A 14,778-nucleotide genomic window follows, 5' to 3' on the forward strand; every position below is an offset into this window, starting at 1 on the left:
TGGCAGCACGCGGCGCGGTTGCTGGGGAGTCCGGAAGCGGCGCTGACAGGACGGCGCGCGGAGGCGCTGCGCGCCGAGGCGGCCGCCTCCCAGCCCGACCCGGCCCGGCCCAGCCCAGCCCCTGGCGGCTGCGGGCCGGGCCCGGGCGGCGAGGTGAGGAAGCGGGGCGGCGGCGGCGGCGGCGGCGCCTCCCGCCGCGGAGCGGGACGTCGGGGCCGCGGGGCCCTGTGGCGGCGCGGCCCTGTGGCGGCGCTGCCCCGCCGCGCTGGGGCGCCCCCTGCCGGGCGGGCCTCGCCGCTGCCCTGCGCGCGGGTGGCGGCCGTGCCGGCTGCCCGGGCCCCGCGGCCGGCGGGCGCTCCCGGGGAGGCGGCGGCGCCGGGGCCGCTGTCGGCCGCCGTCCCGGGGCCGGTGTCCCCCCGCGCCCTGCCGGAGGGCGCTGCCGCGCCGTCCGCGCCGGGCCCCGCAGTAAGGCGGCGATCGCGGGAGCGGCGTACGGAAGCCCGGCGAGGCGAGGTGGGTCTCGGCACCCTCCTCGGTGGTGCTGTCGGGCAGCGCTTTGTCTGGCGTTTCCCCCGCCTTTCGCTTCTTTTTCCCTTTTTTTTTTTTTTTTTTTTTTTTTTTCTTTTTAACTTGGAAGTGTCTGATGTTCCCTCTGTTCAAAATCCATGTGGGTTCTGTCTCCGTTAACCGGGAAGGGTCTAGCACCGGCTCGCACACTCTTACATGCTCAATCCACACAGGTGTGCACTTTCATCAGTTTTCAGCTCTACGGTGTCACTGATACTTGTCCCTGGGTTAATTTTAGCTATCGCTCTAAAGCACCGCATTTCTTTTTCCACTCAAAAGTGCTTCTGTCATAACCCTCTGACAATACCCCTTGTTCGAGGAGTGAGATATCATCTGGTAAACCTTTATACATTTAACATTCATTTTATATGTGAGTAGAATGAGTAACCGCTTTTCCTTCCACATTTCTTTGTAGGGAGAAGCAGAAGTTTTAACCATCTTTCCATGGCATCTGACTTTTTTGAGGAGGAGGTAAGGTTAATGTCATATAAAATTACCTTCTTTATTTCTGATGTTCAGTAGAATCTTGCTTCTGTAGCAGTACATTTTGGAAACTGTGGTGAGTTCATGCATACTTTCATGCACTGCAACATAATACCAGAGCTGATTAATAAACGGTAGCAATAGGACTCTTATGCCATCAGGATTGTAAGTGTCTGTCAAACCGACATTCTCACTACATTATGCCACTATTATATTCTTTGCAGTTTTAAAAGAACTGTAGATAATTCTTCAAGATATTGAAACATTTAGTTTATCGTTCTATTGCTGTGGTTGTCACCTTCACTTTATATCAAATTTGAGACTCATTTCTTAAGGATGTCTCTATTTTCTGCTTTATTTGCACATTGATAGCTCTACTGAATGACTACTCACAGCAACTTTTTCCTCCGATAGAAGCATATTAAAATGTGAAAGCCTAAGACTAATCTGCTTTGCAGGGCTTTTCAGCTTTTTCATTAAAGGAAAATAAGAAGTTTGTTTCAGGACTCTTGGTTATGTAGTTCTATCAGTTCTAGTAACAGCTGTGGGGCTTGAGGATACATTTGCTACTTCTCTTCATTTTTACTGAAGATACGTACATTTGAAGGTATGGATAAGTTCTTGATATCAAGGTGTTCGTCTGCTTTGCAGCTGCTAGTGAAATGATATAAGCGCAAGCTGATATTAAAATTCTGTATTTTATATATTTTTGTCATAATTTCTTGGAAGCTAAACCGTTAATGCAACAGAAGAAACATTTACCATTCAATTCTTACTTAACGATGGGTAGGATTTGCAGGCTGGCTGTGTGCTCTTCGCTTTATTTATATTAAGGCTTGTGAATTTAAATTCAGCTTGTATAAATAAATAATTAAAGTCACTATTTTTATAGTCTTCAGTCTGATGGGCTGGTCCTGCAAAGCTGTTTAAAATGGTCTTTGCTTACTTTAGTAGGTGGACTTCAGTAGGGTTTTGACATGAGGGGAACTTGGATTTGAGACAACTGCACAAAATGTGGTGACCCAAAATGTAGCAATATTTAAACTTGCATATTTGTTTTTCTACACTGGTTTCATTTGCATAATTTCATTTAGGGTGTGCAAACATATGTGGTACAGCGTAAAATAGCTTAATAAATTAGTGCACGAACATATAATAGGGATCAGCTGTGAATATTTTCTTTCCGGGAGGGGAAAAAGGGGCAGGGTGATCTTGAAAATAACAGCAAACTGTATTTTCAAATTACAGCCATTGGTAGGCTCTAACTGTAAGTGGTTTGGTTGCAGGTGGCTTGTAGTGGATGGAGTTAAACTTGGGTATCTTGGATGTGATACACCTTAATTTAATTACTTTAATAGCTACTTTCTGTTGAAACTTTAAAATCTAACGATCCTGCTTTTATTGCAGTCTTTAAAGATCTAATCGTTCTTGTGTGTGTCTGAGATGTAAAACTTAGTGCAAGGAGAGGCAACAGATTGGTTCCGTCATACGATTTTGTTGGGTTTTTTTGAGAGTACTTAAAAGATTATGATGGATAATGCTGTCTTGCCAAAGAATGCCGACACAGGTGTTCATCATTATCTTAATTAAGATCCTGAGAAAATGTCATCTTTCGGCATGAATTATGAAGGGAGATGCATTAGGAGATCATTTCAACTTTTTTTTCTTTTTACAGGGGTAGATGAGAAGGAGGCTGTTTTCTCAAAACCTTTTTGATATTTCTTTGTCAGAATACCTGACCTTAGACACTTACTGAGTAATTTGTTTCTCCGCTTCAGTTTGTGAATATATTACCAGGAGATCTGTATGTGATGCTAAAGGGAATCCTGTTAAAAAAAAAAAAAAAAAAAAAAAATTGCCCTCCCAGATACTCTGTTCTGTTTAAAGCTGTCCCTATAAACAAAATAGTAATACCCAGATGGTAGTGGAAATTGCTGCTGGAAGCATCTGCTAAGAGATGTGTTTTACAGTGTATTTAAAAGTATTAACAACTCATACTAATAACAGAGCAAAATAAATATATGTGAATATTTATCTTTTAAATTAAGCACGAAGAGAAAAAAATTTCCTTTTCTCACTGTTGCACTACCATGGAAGTAAAACTAATTAGTGTGCAAAGAGGAGGGAGAGGCTTGCGTTTTTCTATGTCAAATCAATACATTATTAGCTGAGCAAGAGCTAAAACAATGTATCTAAAATACTGGCTGAAGCATCAGCAGTAAAACTTAGGGGCTCTTTCCTGCAGGTACTTAGTCGTATGCATGTTGCTGCTGGCTTCCCTAAGATGAAGTGCTGGGAGTTACAGGGTCAGTACTTGCAGTGGAAGTGCCGGTGTTTGGTGGCTCTTAGCCTAGGTGAATGCTCTTGGAAAGAGTTCTGCAAGACACCCGTCACTCCTCCGTTGTTTCTTCTGCCTGCGCTTACTTTGCCTGAGATTCTACTTGTTAGCACTCTCTGTGTTTGCGGTCTGAGACTGAGGTGTAAACTCCTGAACACCTAGAATAACTCTTCTGTGTCTAGCCAATTAGGTATTAGGTAGCTTAGACAGACTTTTGTTTTTCTCGGCAAGCCTTTCTATGTAAAATGACTTTTTGTCTGCTAAAAGAAACTTGATTATCAGTCTCAGTCCTTTTTTAAATTGCATCAGCAAACCTGTTTAGTATGTGGAATAAAAGCATATGCAGAAGTGCAGCTGGCAAGCCTTTTAAGGATGTAGTTATTGTACTGAACACGTAACTCCAAAGATCTTGACAGTATCATGGGAGAACCTGAAACTGTATTTCAATTTCCTTGAAGTTTCCTGTAATTAACTTAAATAGCGCGATTTGCTTGAATTTGTTGGCATAATATGGACTAAGTTAAGAATGTCTTTAGGGTTTATTTTGCTTACAGTTCCATGGGCATATGCAGAAAATAGAGTCTCCTAATGGTTGACTTTAGTGGAAAAAATGAAAAACTGCTCTCTCTCATGTCTGAACAAGTTTTTCACATAAAGCAAGCCACATTTACTGTTAGTTGGCTCCTTATTGTGAAAGAGGAGCACCTCAGTGGGAAGGATGGCTGCGGCTCCCCGTGCCGTTTTATGGGACGTGCGTGTGCCCATAGCTTTCCATACGGTGGCAAATTCCCTTTCAACCGCAGGTGCTGCAGCGTGGCGGGAGCTGCCGTAGCTGGAATCTGGCCTCCAGCATGGGTGTTAGAGGTGGGTGACTTTTAATAGCAGTGTCATGTTCAAAAGGGTTTGTGTTTTATCTACTTAAATATATTTGCAGTCCTTATGACCGGTATTTGCGAGAGCTCGGCGTTACGTCTCTGAGGAGAAACGTAAAGCCAGGTAGCCTTGCTAGCCTTACACCCAAGGAATTCCTTTTAACAGTTCATAATTTCTGTTTTTTATTAACATTGGAGCTTTTTAGTTTCTGTTCCTTAATGAAGATAATGCAGATGTGAATGATTCTTGCAGCTGTTTTCTGCAGATTAAAGTGAATGTATTTGTAGAAAAAGTGAACGTATTTGTAGAACTGGAATCTTCTTAAAATAAAAAAATATACATATATATGTCAAAATCATTGTTTGAGGAAAAAAGCAAGCCAGTCAGACCTTTCAAGGTGAATGTGGATCATTGTAACGGAGACTTTGCTGTATTAATAAACTTGTGACTGATCACTCTGCTACTCTTCCTGAAGAAGATGCATCTTCCTGAGCTCTTTTTTTTTTTTTTTCCCCCTAACAGAGTAAAAACTAGCTTTTTCTTTTCACACACACATGTTTTTCACAGTATTTCTCAGCATTTCTATTGCAGATCAAGAACCCAGCGTTTACCTCTGAAATATTCTCTGCTGACATCTACAGAACTTTTCATGCCCTTCAGATTTAATTTTGTATAGAATAATGCGTGGTATAATACGTAGGTCCTCTGTTTTCAATTAAGCTGTATTAGGTAACTATGTGCTTCTTTCATATCCCGTAGCAAAGTATCAATATCCAGATGGCAGTGTGCTGGGATAAAATAGCTACAGGCTGGGCTGCTACTGTAAAGCCAAGAACTAACATTTTAGCCTGTGTGATAAATAAAACTGAGGTTGCGACTCTTGGCGTATTGGAGTTGCACTAAATAATGCTACAGTGCTGTTTATTACTGGTTTCATTGGATAATATGCAGCTATAAAACCTGCTTGAAGCTTTTATTAAGAATACTCTGTCATTATAAAAAGGTGCCTATAACTTCTTTATGATATTGACGGTGCAAGAATTACTTTGTTTGTGCTGACTTCTTGGCTGTTGTCTAGGGAGGACCTTACCCTCTCCCAGCTTCTGTAGGCATTAGGTTCCATGAATGTCTCTTGGGAAGAGGACAGCTCTGTAGAGCCTAGGTTTCAAAAGTTATTTTTAAGGTATTTTTTGCTCTTTGCTTTTTCTTAAGTTCATTTCGGTATTTAATTTCTTGCTTCAGTTAAAATTCAGCTGATATTCTCTGTGGTATAAACTGTGCTACTGTGTCTCTAAGTAAAACTTTAACCGAGGTCACCCGGGTAGTTGTCTGAGAGGAGGCTGCGGAATGGCTGAGAGACTTTTATACTGGCTGAGAAGGTGATGGGAAGACTTGGTAGAAGGGAAGGGACTAGGAGTCTTGAATCCTGGGCTTGTTTTCTCGTTCAGTTTCTGGCACATCCTGTGGCCTAGATTTGTTCATGTAACCTCTGTACCTCTGTTTACCTAACTGGAACCCTCTGCTTTTCTCGGAAATGTTCAGATTTAAATTGGTGTCCGTACTTGTAATTTATCAGACTGTTGTGCTTCTGAGCAAAAGCAAGTTATTAGTGCTATTACTGATTCATTAGCTAAATACCATTAAATTTCCATATTCCACAGGTCTTTCATTTCCATAGGCACCTGTTTATGGTACGCCTCTTAGAAAACGCAGAATTGAACACCATCCAGTGGGATGTGATACTAGCATAGCGTCTGTGGGATTTAACAAACATGCTAGATTGATGGGTGAAGAAACCCTTGCGTTGCTCAGTCTGTAATCCTTGTTTGTAAGAGAAACCTGCTGTCTAAATTAGTGACAAATACTATCTTTTTGTTCCATTTCCCCGTTCTCCGTATGTCCATTGTTTGCCTTTATAGAATGCACCCAAGAGCAGAAGCAGTGAGGTCCACGATGGGGAAAATGAATCCAGCAGTTCATCCTATCCTGTACCCACCTGAGTACAGGAAGAGACCTCATACAAAGCCAGAATGCATCTGGGCTTGCAGCTCTCTTTGACCGTATTAAGTCCTGTTCAGAGTTAAAAGTAAGTAATTTGGTTTGTGTATGTTATGATTCATTAAGTAAGGCATTACAGTAGTGGCACTTCCCTTTGTGGTGCTGGGTTCTGTCTCTAACAAAATGCAGAATTAATGTTTCCAGATACATCAGCTTTGGTCCCGTTTCTGTTAAGAAAATCATGTGGTGCAGATGACAAGCATTGTAATACATATGCTCTTTTTTCTTTCTTTCTTTTGTTGTCCTTTCCAGACGAGCTCAGTGAGACTGGTCTAAGCAATGCTGAAGAAGGGAAGAACAGAGTTGGAAGGCAGGAGCTATTTCAAAGCAGGACTCTTCTTTCCGTGAAGACTTTATCAACTTCATTAGGTAGAATATTGATAATAGTGTAATGTCAGTAATATTGCATGATGTAATATCGCACTGCTTTATTGTTCAGTGATCATGTGGAGCTGCATTAAATAGATGAACATATACTGGTGGCTTAAATGAACATTATGAGCGAGAGCGGTAAATTGAGAAGGTGGGTAGCAGAGGAAATACTACTAGCTTGTTTGTTTGTTTGTTTGTTTTTTGTTTTTTTTTAGCCAGTGGTGTCTTTTCTTTTTTCAGCTCTCTTTCTGTAACCTGTAGTTCTTTTGTTTCTTGAGAAAGATGGAATGAAGAGAAATACCTTTTCATTCAAGAAATTGAAGCTAGTTCAACTTCTTAACCAGAAAAACTTCACAGTCCTGTTAGCTGTTCCAGCATCTTAATGTTTTGTCCAGCAGAAAATAGCACTCATAGTGCTGACCCAGGAACGCTCCATAAACATCTGTAGTGCTGCAGCATGTGCTGCTCTATCTTCTTAGGGCTTCCCTTGTCAGGGAGCGGTTGTGAAATGTCTGCTGTGGCGCAGCCCTCTGCGACCTCTTGCATCCAAGGATGGAATTTGCGAGTCTTTTTCTGTCTGGAACTTGTGGAAACTCCCTCCTGAGCCCAATAGTTCTCAAATATTGCAAGAAAAGATCTGACAGTGTTGTCCGGGAGATGTAAGGCACTTAATAAATGTTAATAATAATTAAGTCAGTCACAATGGAGGGGGAGAGTCATTGCCTTCATTTTTACAAATAGGAGAACTGGCATGTCGGAAGAATGGATCTCTTCTATCTTCTGTGATTCTTGGCCCACCTAATTAGGTGATTGTCAGGAGAAATAACAACCTGGCTCAGGGGAATGGTGCTGGGGAAAGATGCTGACACATCCAGTATGGCACACCGCTTCTCCCACCCAGAATGGCTTAATGTAGTAAGCAGGGTCTCCCCTCTGTGGGTGTCGGTTGGCCAGTGAGGAGATTTAAAAGGGCTGATGGGCCTGAGGCTGTCTCTATTGGATAGCTTCATTGTAGATCTCATCCAGGGAAAAAGTGAGGTACTGCAACTCATTTCTAGGAGCTACTCTTGTTTTTAGTGAGTACTCACTCTCTGCCTCCTCCCGCTTTCTTTCACAATAGAGTGGCCTTTCCCCATGATAAGCTGATTCACTTCACGGCTGGTATTTGCAGTTTTTCTGCACTTAGTTAGCCTCTAAGGCAGTAATTGTTTCTTCTGGGCTAAGACTTTAGTTTCTCTTTTTTAATAGTTTATTTTGCTAAGGAAGAGAATCTGTCCAGCTGCTGCAAACAATAGTGGTTTTGATGTGTATCAATAAAGAGTTAGAGATGTGTGCTTTCCATGTAGAAGATAAAAAGAATTAAAGCCTGCTTTAAAGGAAGGCAAACCTTGGAGAGGTTTACTGAGATGTACCATATGCCCCATTCTTTAATTTTTAAAAACAGTATTAAGGGATTATTTTTTTTTTCAAGAAAAGAGAAAATAATTTCATCTTTTTGATTGCATTTTTTTTTCATAGTCTCACAGTTGTGAGATAAATATTCAGAAATATGAGTTGGTAAGGTTAATGTGATTAAAATGAATATGTGATAACGGGCTCTGCACATTAAAGATTAAGAGCTCAAATTCTAGACTCCAGAGTGAAACACTCCATGAGTGTTTGCAAATTTTGTTTGTGCAAGGAAGGCAGGCTTAGGCCCATGGTTGCAGTTGCACAACAGTTTCATCCTGTCTGCTGCTTTTTTGTATTGAGTGATCTGCACAGAAGTCTCTTGAACACTGTAGTGTCAGGGTGAAAATGTCGTCTGGGGTGAGGTGGGGGGATAAATGAGGAAATAATTTCAGTCCAAGCATTAGTGTTACTCTATAAAAATAGATTAGTTTTACACAAATGATTCACATTTACAAAGATCAGTTTATAGCATTTTGACTGCACAGTAGTTAATTCTTTATGTATAAATTGATCCTTTATACAAATGTAATTCCATATACAACAGTTAATCTCTTTGAGTGCAAGTTGAAAATATATTATCAATTAATTTATGTAGGTTATGACTTTCTTCCCCCTGTACTCTGCAGTGGTTACCTACACTAAAGTTGAGTCGGTGTGTGCTTAATGAAAATTAGATGTGAAATGTAATATGTAGAGGACAAAGAAGCATTGAAATCCTTATTGCTCTTAAAAAGACAAAGGTACCCTCAGACAATTCTCCTTTCTTAATCTCTTGAGAATTTGATGCGTAATTCTGTTATGAGCAATTTGGAGTGAATGAAATGGAAATATTTTTAGAAATAGTATTAGTACCAGATATTATTGCTCACCTTTTGTGAAGCCTAGTTTTGTTCTAAAATGCTTTGCATTTTGAGAGGCTAATTTATAGACAATCTTCCATTGAGAAAGAAAAGTGTCTTGGACTTCCGTGAAGAGACAAGCCTAGCTGTTATATCTGTGAAATTTGCTAATGTTGCAACCATTTAAATAAAGTGTTTGTTTACATAACAGCCATGACATTCTTCCTCCTCTTCCTTGCGGTTTTGTCCAACTAGATGTTATGAGTGGCAGTTGCAGTGACTGCTAAGTGTTTAAATGATGACACCATTATGTGAAGTGATTTTGAAATGAGAGATTCCAGCCAAGAATTACATCTGCTCTCATCTCCTTCAAATCATACTCTCTGGCTGTGCAGATTATGATTGATTTGTTTGTGACAGATTGCAGGAAACAGTCATTGATTTTTCAATATTTTACCTTAAAATTATTTACAGTTGTAACCAAGGGGAGGTATTTCCATGGGCCGTCAGCCCCTGAAAGACTGGGATAATATTCCCTGCTCCCTGACAAGACAAATTACCCGTAATGAGTGCAGTAGCTGAAGGGTATACTTTTATTTTAAAATATGTCAATAACCCCAGTGACTAAACGAATATTGATTCAGCATAATGAAGCCTGAGTAATGTGAAAATGAGCTCTTCAAGGAGCATGGTAAAGACTTTCTTTTTAGCTTGTAGCAAGAAGCTTTTCATTCTTTACTGTTAGGTAGTTGAAATGTGCAGTCTTAAACAAGTCATCCTTAAACAGTTGTAATATGTGGAATAATGTAACAAAAGAACTTGGGGGGGTTCTCCTTGTTTTTTTTCTTTTTTTTTTCCCCCCGAGTTCTTTTTCTTTGATGCGTTTCAGCAGATCAGACGTTTAAAGAGAAAAATGCAAGTTATCCAGGGCAGAGATAGAATTACTATTGGTGTTAATGTCTTTTGCAATAATATTCTTCAGCCAGCCTAATGGTATTTTTAAAGTGGATTCTGCATATATGGGCATGGAAATGTATCTAAATAAACTGTAGATTTAATTTCATATTATTGACTTCTTGGACATATTGATGTGTATTCTATGTGATCGGTCTAATATTCTTGTCCTTTAACAATTTAGAATAGCTGGTTTATGAGAACCTAGATATACTGTGTTATAAAACTTAGTTACCATAGTGCACATTTTTCTTTCTGGTGCCTTGTAACACTGCATGTTTCTTACCAAATGAGAATTTTCAAGCAGTAATTCATTTAAATTACAGTAATTTATGCAGTGCCATAGGTGTGGTGTGGAAAAGCATCTAATAAATTAATACGGATGTACTTCAATTGTTCAGGGTAAGGATTAGATTAAAGACCATGTTGAGGTACAGGGTTTTTTTTAACATTAAAAATATCGAATGCTAAAAAAAATATCATCCGAAAGGATCAATTTGTCATTTGTATTCGAGAGCATTGTGCAACACTGGGAAGGCTCTGCAAAAGCACTGGGTATAAATAGCTGTGTAATCCAGACATACAAAAAAAGATATTTTCTTGAGGTGTTTGTGTATAATGTGTCAATTATGAAATAATGTCATAGCCAGAAGCATTTAGTGAGCACGTTTGGGCACGAAGACGACTTTCCTTATTTTCTGAGGACTAACTTCAATTGCATCCAACTAGCTTGTGAAAATCTTCAGAAGGATGTTTTCCTATCAGCACACAGGTGATTTTTCCAAATGTCATTCCTTTAGCACAGCTAGAAAGTATTTCAGGAGGCACTTGAGAACCTGTGGCATTGAGAGTTAAATGGCAACCCTGGAATGTGAGATATGTTCCTGGGTTTTAATTTGTTAATTTTCAGAAAAATGTGATGTGATTTACATTTGAGTGGGTTACAACTGTAAATAATTACAGTTTTGAGAGGGTTTGTGCATAACACCTGGGATTCGCAAAATATTGGAGAATCGTTAATGGGGAGGGAGTAATAACCTCAAATATATAGCAGTGACAACAGGAGAACTTGGGCCTCTTGGAAGTTAAGGTTCAACTAATAACATTTAACTGCCTAGTGGTATTTTACACATCCCAGGTTCTCTGTTCTCTTTGTTTCTGTACCTTTTGTTTCTTTGGCCAACAGCAGGAGATGGGAAGGGAAGGTCCTCTTTCAGTAGTTTTCCCACAGTAGCGAGGAAGAGGGAGAGTGTTCAGGGCTGGGTGCCAGTTCTGATGCAGACTGAAGGGCAAATAAATGTTTGTTCTAACTACATCTCCTTTTCCTGAATAACACTGTATGAGCTCAGTGGCACCAAACTGAACAAAAGCGGATACTGCTGACAGCTAAACCAAAGCGGGCTCTGCTTGCAAGCCATTGGCTTGTTTCACTTGCAAGACAGGTAACATCTCTTGCTTTGCTGTCTTTCCCAAAAATGAGTTTGCTTATTAAATACCCACCTGCCTGGCATTCTGGCTCAGGCCTGAACTGTGTGCTTGGCACCAATGGCAAACGGTGCGTTCTCAGCTGCAGGAAGCTGACAAATGACTTGCAAGCTTTGTGCGTGAAACAGGAGATTTCTGGTGGTGACACCTTGGAAGCTCTTAGGTTTATTCACACATCTCCTTTTAGTGTTAGAACTGCTACAATTGCTAGTCCACTTTCAGGTGACTATGGAGGATTAAAAAAAAACCCAAACCAAACAACACCACCAAATCATTAACCAGTTAAAATTTCTTGTGGTATTTGGGATCTCCTAGGAGCAGAACATAAACCCAATTGCTGTTCAGTTAGGTAAAAGTAAAAGCAGAAAACACTGTGAAATGAAGGTCATGGGTAAGAACAGAGTAATCTCCTTTGTGGTGGAGAAGAGGCTGTTGGTAAATCATGAAGGGCTAATACTTAGGGGTCACATGTCCCTTGACACTTGGGGTCTTGCAAATTTTGGCCCATTTCAGTTCATTTCAGGCCTGATGTGAAGACACTGTCTCAGTATGTTCTTGTAGTGGGAAGGTGGTGCAGTGTTAATGGTGTGGGTGTTTTTGTGTAACAGTTCAGATCTCTATACCTATTTAATTGTCAGATTCCACTATGAATAAGGTGGCAACCAAAACCAATGGTTGATTCCTGCCCCCCCCCCCTTTATTCTGCCTCCGTGTTCTCTGCCCTACAGATAAACGATGAACTTGTTTTAGTTGACAGAAGGGGTGTGGGAGAGGGGAGGGCATGTAAGTGCAGGTGATGGAAATCATGCTTACTGGCTAGGCCTCCTCCCCACTCAATTTGTTTGAAATCTAAGAACTAGTATGTGATGGAACCTCAATCAGAGCAGTCTGTAAGAGGGCAGACAGCACTATGTAGAATGTGCTAATCTAAATGTCACGGTTAGTTGAAACCAATTCTTTGTGCCCTGATGTACACGTGTTGAAGTTGTTGTTTCCTTAGGTTTTAATTTATGAACAAATAATTGCTTTTATTAAAAGCAATTCCATATATGCTGAATATTCACATTTTCTTGGAATGACCATATTATGTACTAAAAGCTTTCACTAACTTGAAATAGTATCACAGAGTCTTTGGTATAGTGGCGTATGGTTTATGGTGAACTGTTAGAGGGAGATAACCCTAAAAAAATAGGAGGAGGATCCAAGACGCTTTGAGAGTCTTGCCTAACTGCCATGGTTGAAAAGGCATGGCTGACTTAATGCATGAATGTTGAAATCTGTGTCTGGAATTATGGAAACAAGTTGAGAAACATGAACTGAATTGATCGTTGATTATTTTCCTCTGTAAATGCTGGGAAAAGATGTACTATGCTTTGCTGTGGCCTTTAAGGAGGGTCCACAGTGTCCTTTTTTTGTTTTGTTTTGTTAACTTATCTTTTAATATGAAGTGTCATTCCCAAAATGAAGTAATGTCCTTGGGCTGGTGGCAACAGCTGGAGTTGCAGAATTCATAAATAATTCAGAGAGGGATAAAGGGTAGGGGATTTTTTTTGTCATTTGAATCTTTATTATGTGCACACATTTCATTTTAGATATGGCATCATTTGAATTCATTCGGTATGATGATTGCACTGACCTGTCATATTTATTTTGATGTCCCTTCGAAGGACCATATGCTCTGTCCTCGGCATGAAAAAGGATGCAAGTTGCTAACGAAAAAGGCAGCTACATTCCTGTAGGGATGAAGCCCTCGCTTCCCGTTGTCACGTCAGTAGATGTACAGCTGCAGTGCAGTAGAAGAAAGTGCAGTTGTTACATCAGTGCAGTGGCTAAATGGCAGCATAGTCTAGCAAAAAGTGGAAGAAAGAGCAAAACTTGTTTGCATCAAGGTGTTGTATGGCATTAAATGCTCAGCTGTCACTGAGGGCCAGTTGGTGTGAGGAACCTGGCATGTGAAGACGGAAAAGATTAAAGCCAGCTAGAAATCTGCCAAGGTGGAGGTGTGCCATGGTAGCTTTAATGGGGGGAATACAATTAATTACTTTGTATGTTGGAAGTGGAGTTGCCATGCACACAGCCTTCTGGGGATGCACGGGAGTTAGTCTGGTTATGCAAGGCTCGGGTCTTTTTCTTTGACTAATCCATGTCCTCCTTTCCTCTTAAAGAAGCTGCTTGCTTAGCCGAACAAAATCTTGGATAATGGTGTTGGGGAAAACATGCAGTTGTAGATTTCCTCTTCGCTAATTCTGTTGTAACCATTGCATCTGGTCCTTCACTTATTTTGGTAGTATGTTTCCCTGGGCAAGTGGTATATTTTCCAGAAGTTACAGAGAAATCTACCAGTTTCAAGTTCACCATGTCCCATAAATAATGAACTGCATGATGACGAGTATGTCTGATTCCTACTGGCTAATGCACTGGCTGGTATTCGCAATTCATAGTTGGTGGGTAACAAGACCTTGTTAATGTTACCTTTGTATGCACCATTAACGTGATAGGATGCAATCACTACAATATTTTCGTGGTATAAGGTGTAAATGCAGCAGTGAGTGGTGATGTGTATGAAGTATATGGTCCGTTGTGCTCATGCCAGTGGCAGAAGGAAGCCAATTAAGTGCAGGTTAGTGAAATACAATAACTAGAAGCTGTGAATGCGAATGATAACTGTATGCAAAATTGTTTCTTTTCTAGATCCTGCCATCAATGACTGAGCCTCCCTGAAATCTTCTTATCAGTTACTGCCGAGATGAGAAGGATAACAGGAAGGAGGAGCGCTTAAGGGGTTTTAATGACAGTTAATTTCATCTATTTATCAAATGACAGGTTGTTTTTTTTCCTCAAAACTTGATTGTCATGACAAGATGCTTTTGGAAGTCATCTTTGTAAAATAAAACTGGCAATTTTTAGGCTACAATGAGCTATTGTGTCTTTCTATACAGTGTTGTCATTATGGTAAACCGCTGGAAAGTCTTTATTTTTGAAGCAATTTAACTTGCATACTTCATTCATTTATTTGAATGCCTGTTGAATGCCATGTGAAAAGTTTCTTGTCAGAGTTCTTTTATTCAATGGAATAGTTATTCTTACAATGCTCAATTTATTATTGTCTAAATTACTGTTGCCTTAGCCTCCTGCAAAAATGTTTCTTTTTAGTAATTCTTAAACAAATAAGGAATGAATGAGGGTTTGTCCCCTTCATGTTTTGATGGGTGTATTGTTCCTTCGAGTGAAAGCGTCTTCAGTTTTCAGAATGACACTGTTGCAAAGAAAGGTGCTTTGCTTTTTGCCTTTTTTTTTTTCCACCAGAAAATGTCTTTTGTGCAATGATTTTTTTAATATGTACACTGCCAAGATGCA

General features: G+C 40.3%; 1 long non-coding RNA gene across 1 annotated transcript; it reads left to right on the plus strand.

The window, feature by feature from the left end:
* The first annotated feature begins 989 nt into the window (after positions 1 to 989).
* On the plus strand, positions 990 to 6,669 carry LOC309594248. The gene is made up of 3 exons (XR_014228986.1): positions 990 to 1,038; positions 6,181 to 6,347; positions 6,572 to 6,669. It is a non-coding gene; the product is annotated as an uncharacterized lncRNA (long non-coding RNA).
* Positions 6,670 to 14,778: the final 8,109 nt, after the last annotated feature.

Source organism: Platalea leucorodia (assembly GCF_965183815.1).
Source record: "Platalea leucorodia genome assembly, chromosome: 8".
NCBI classification, from domain to species: Eukaryota; Metazoa; Chordata; class Aves; order Pelecaniformes; family Threskiornithidae; genus Platalea; species Platalea leucorodia.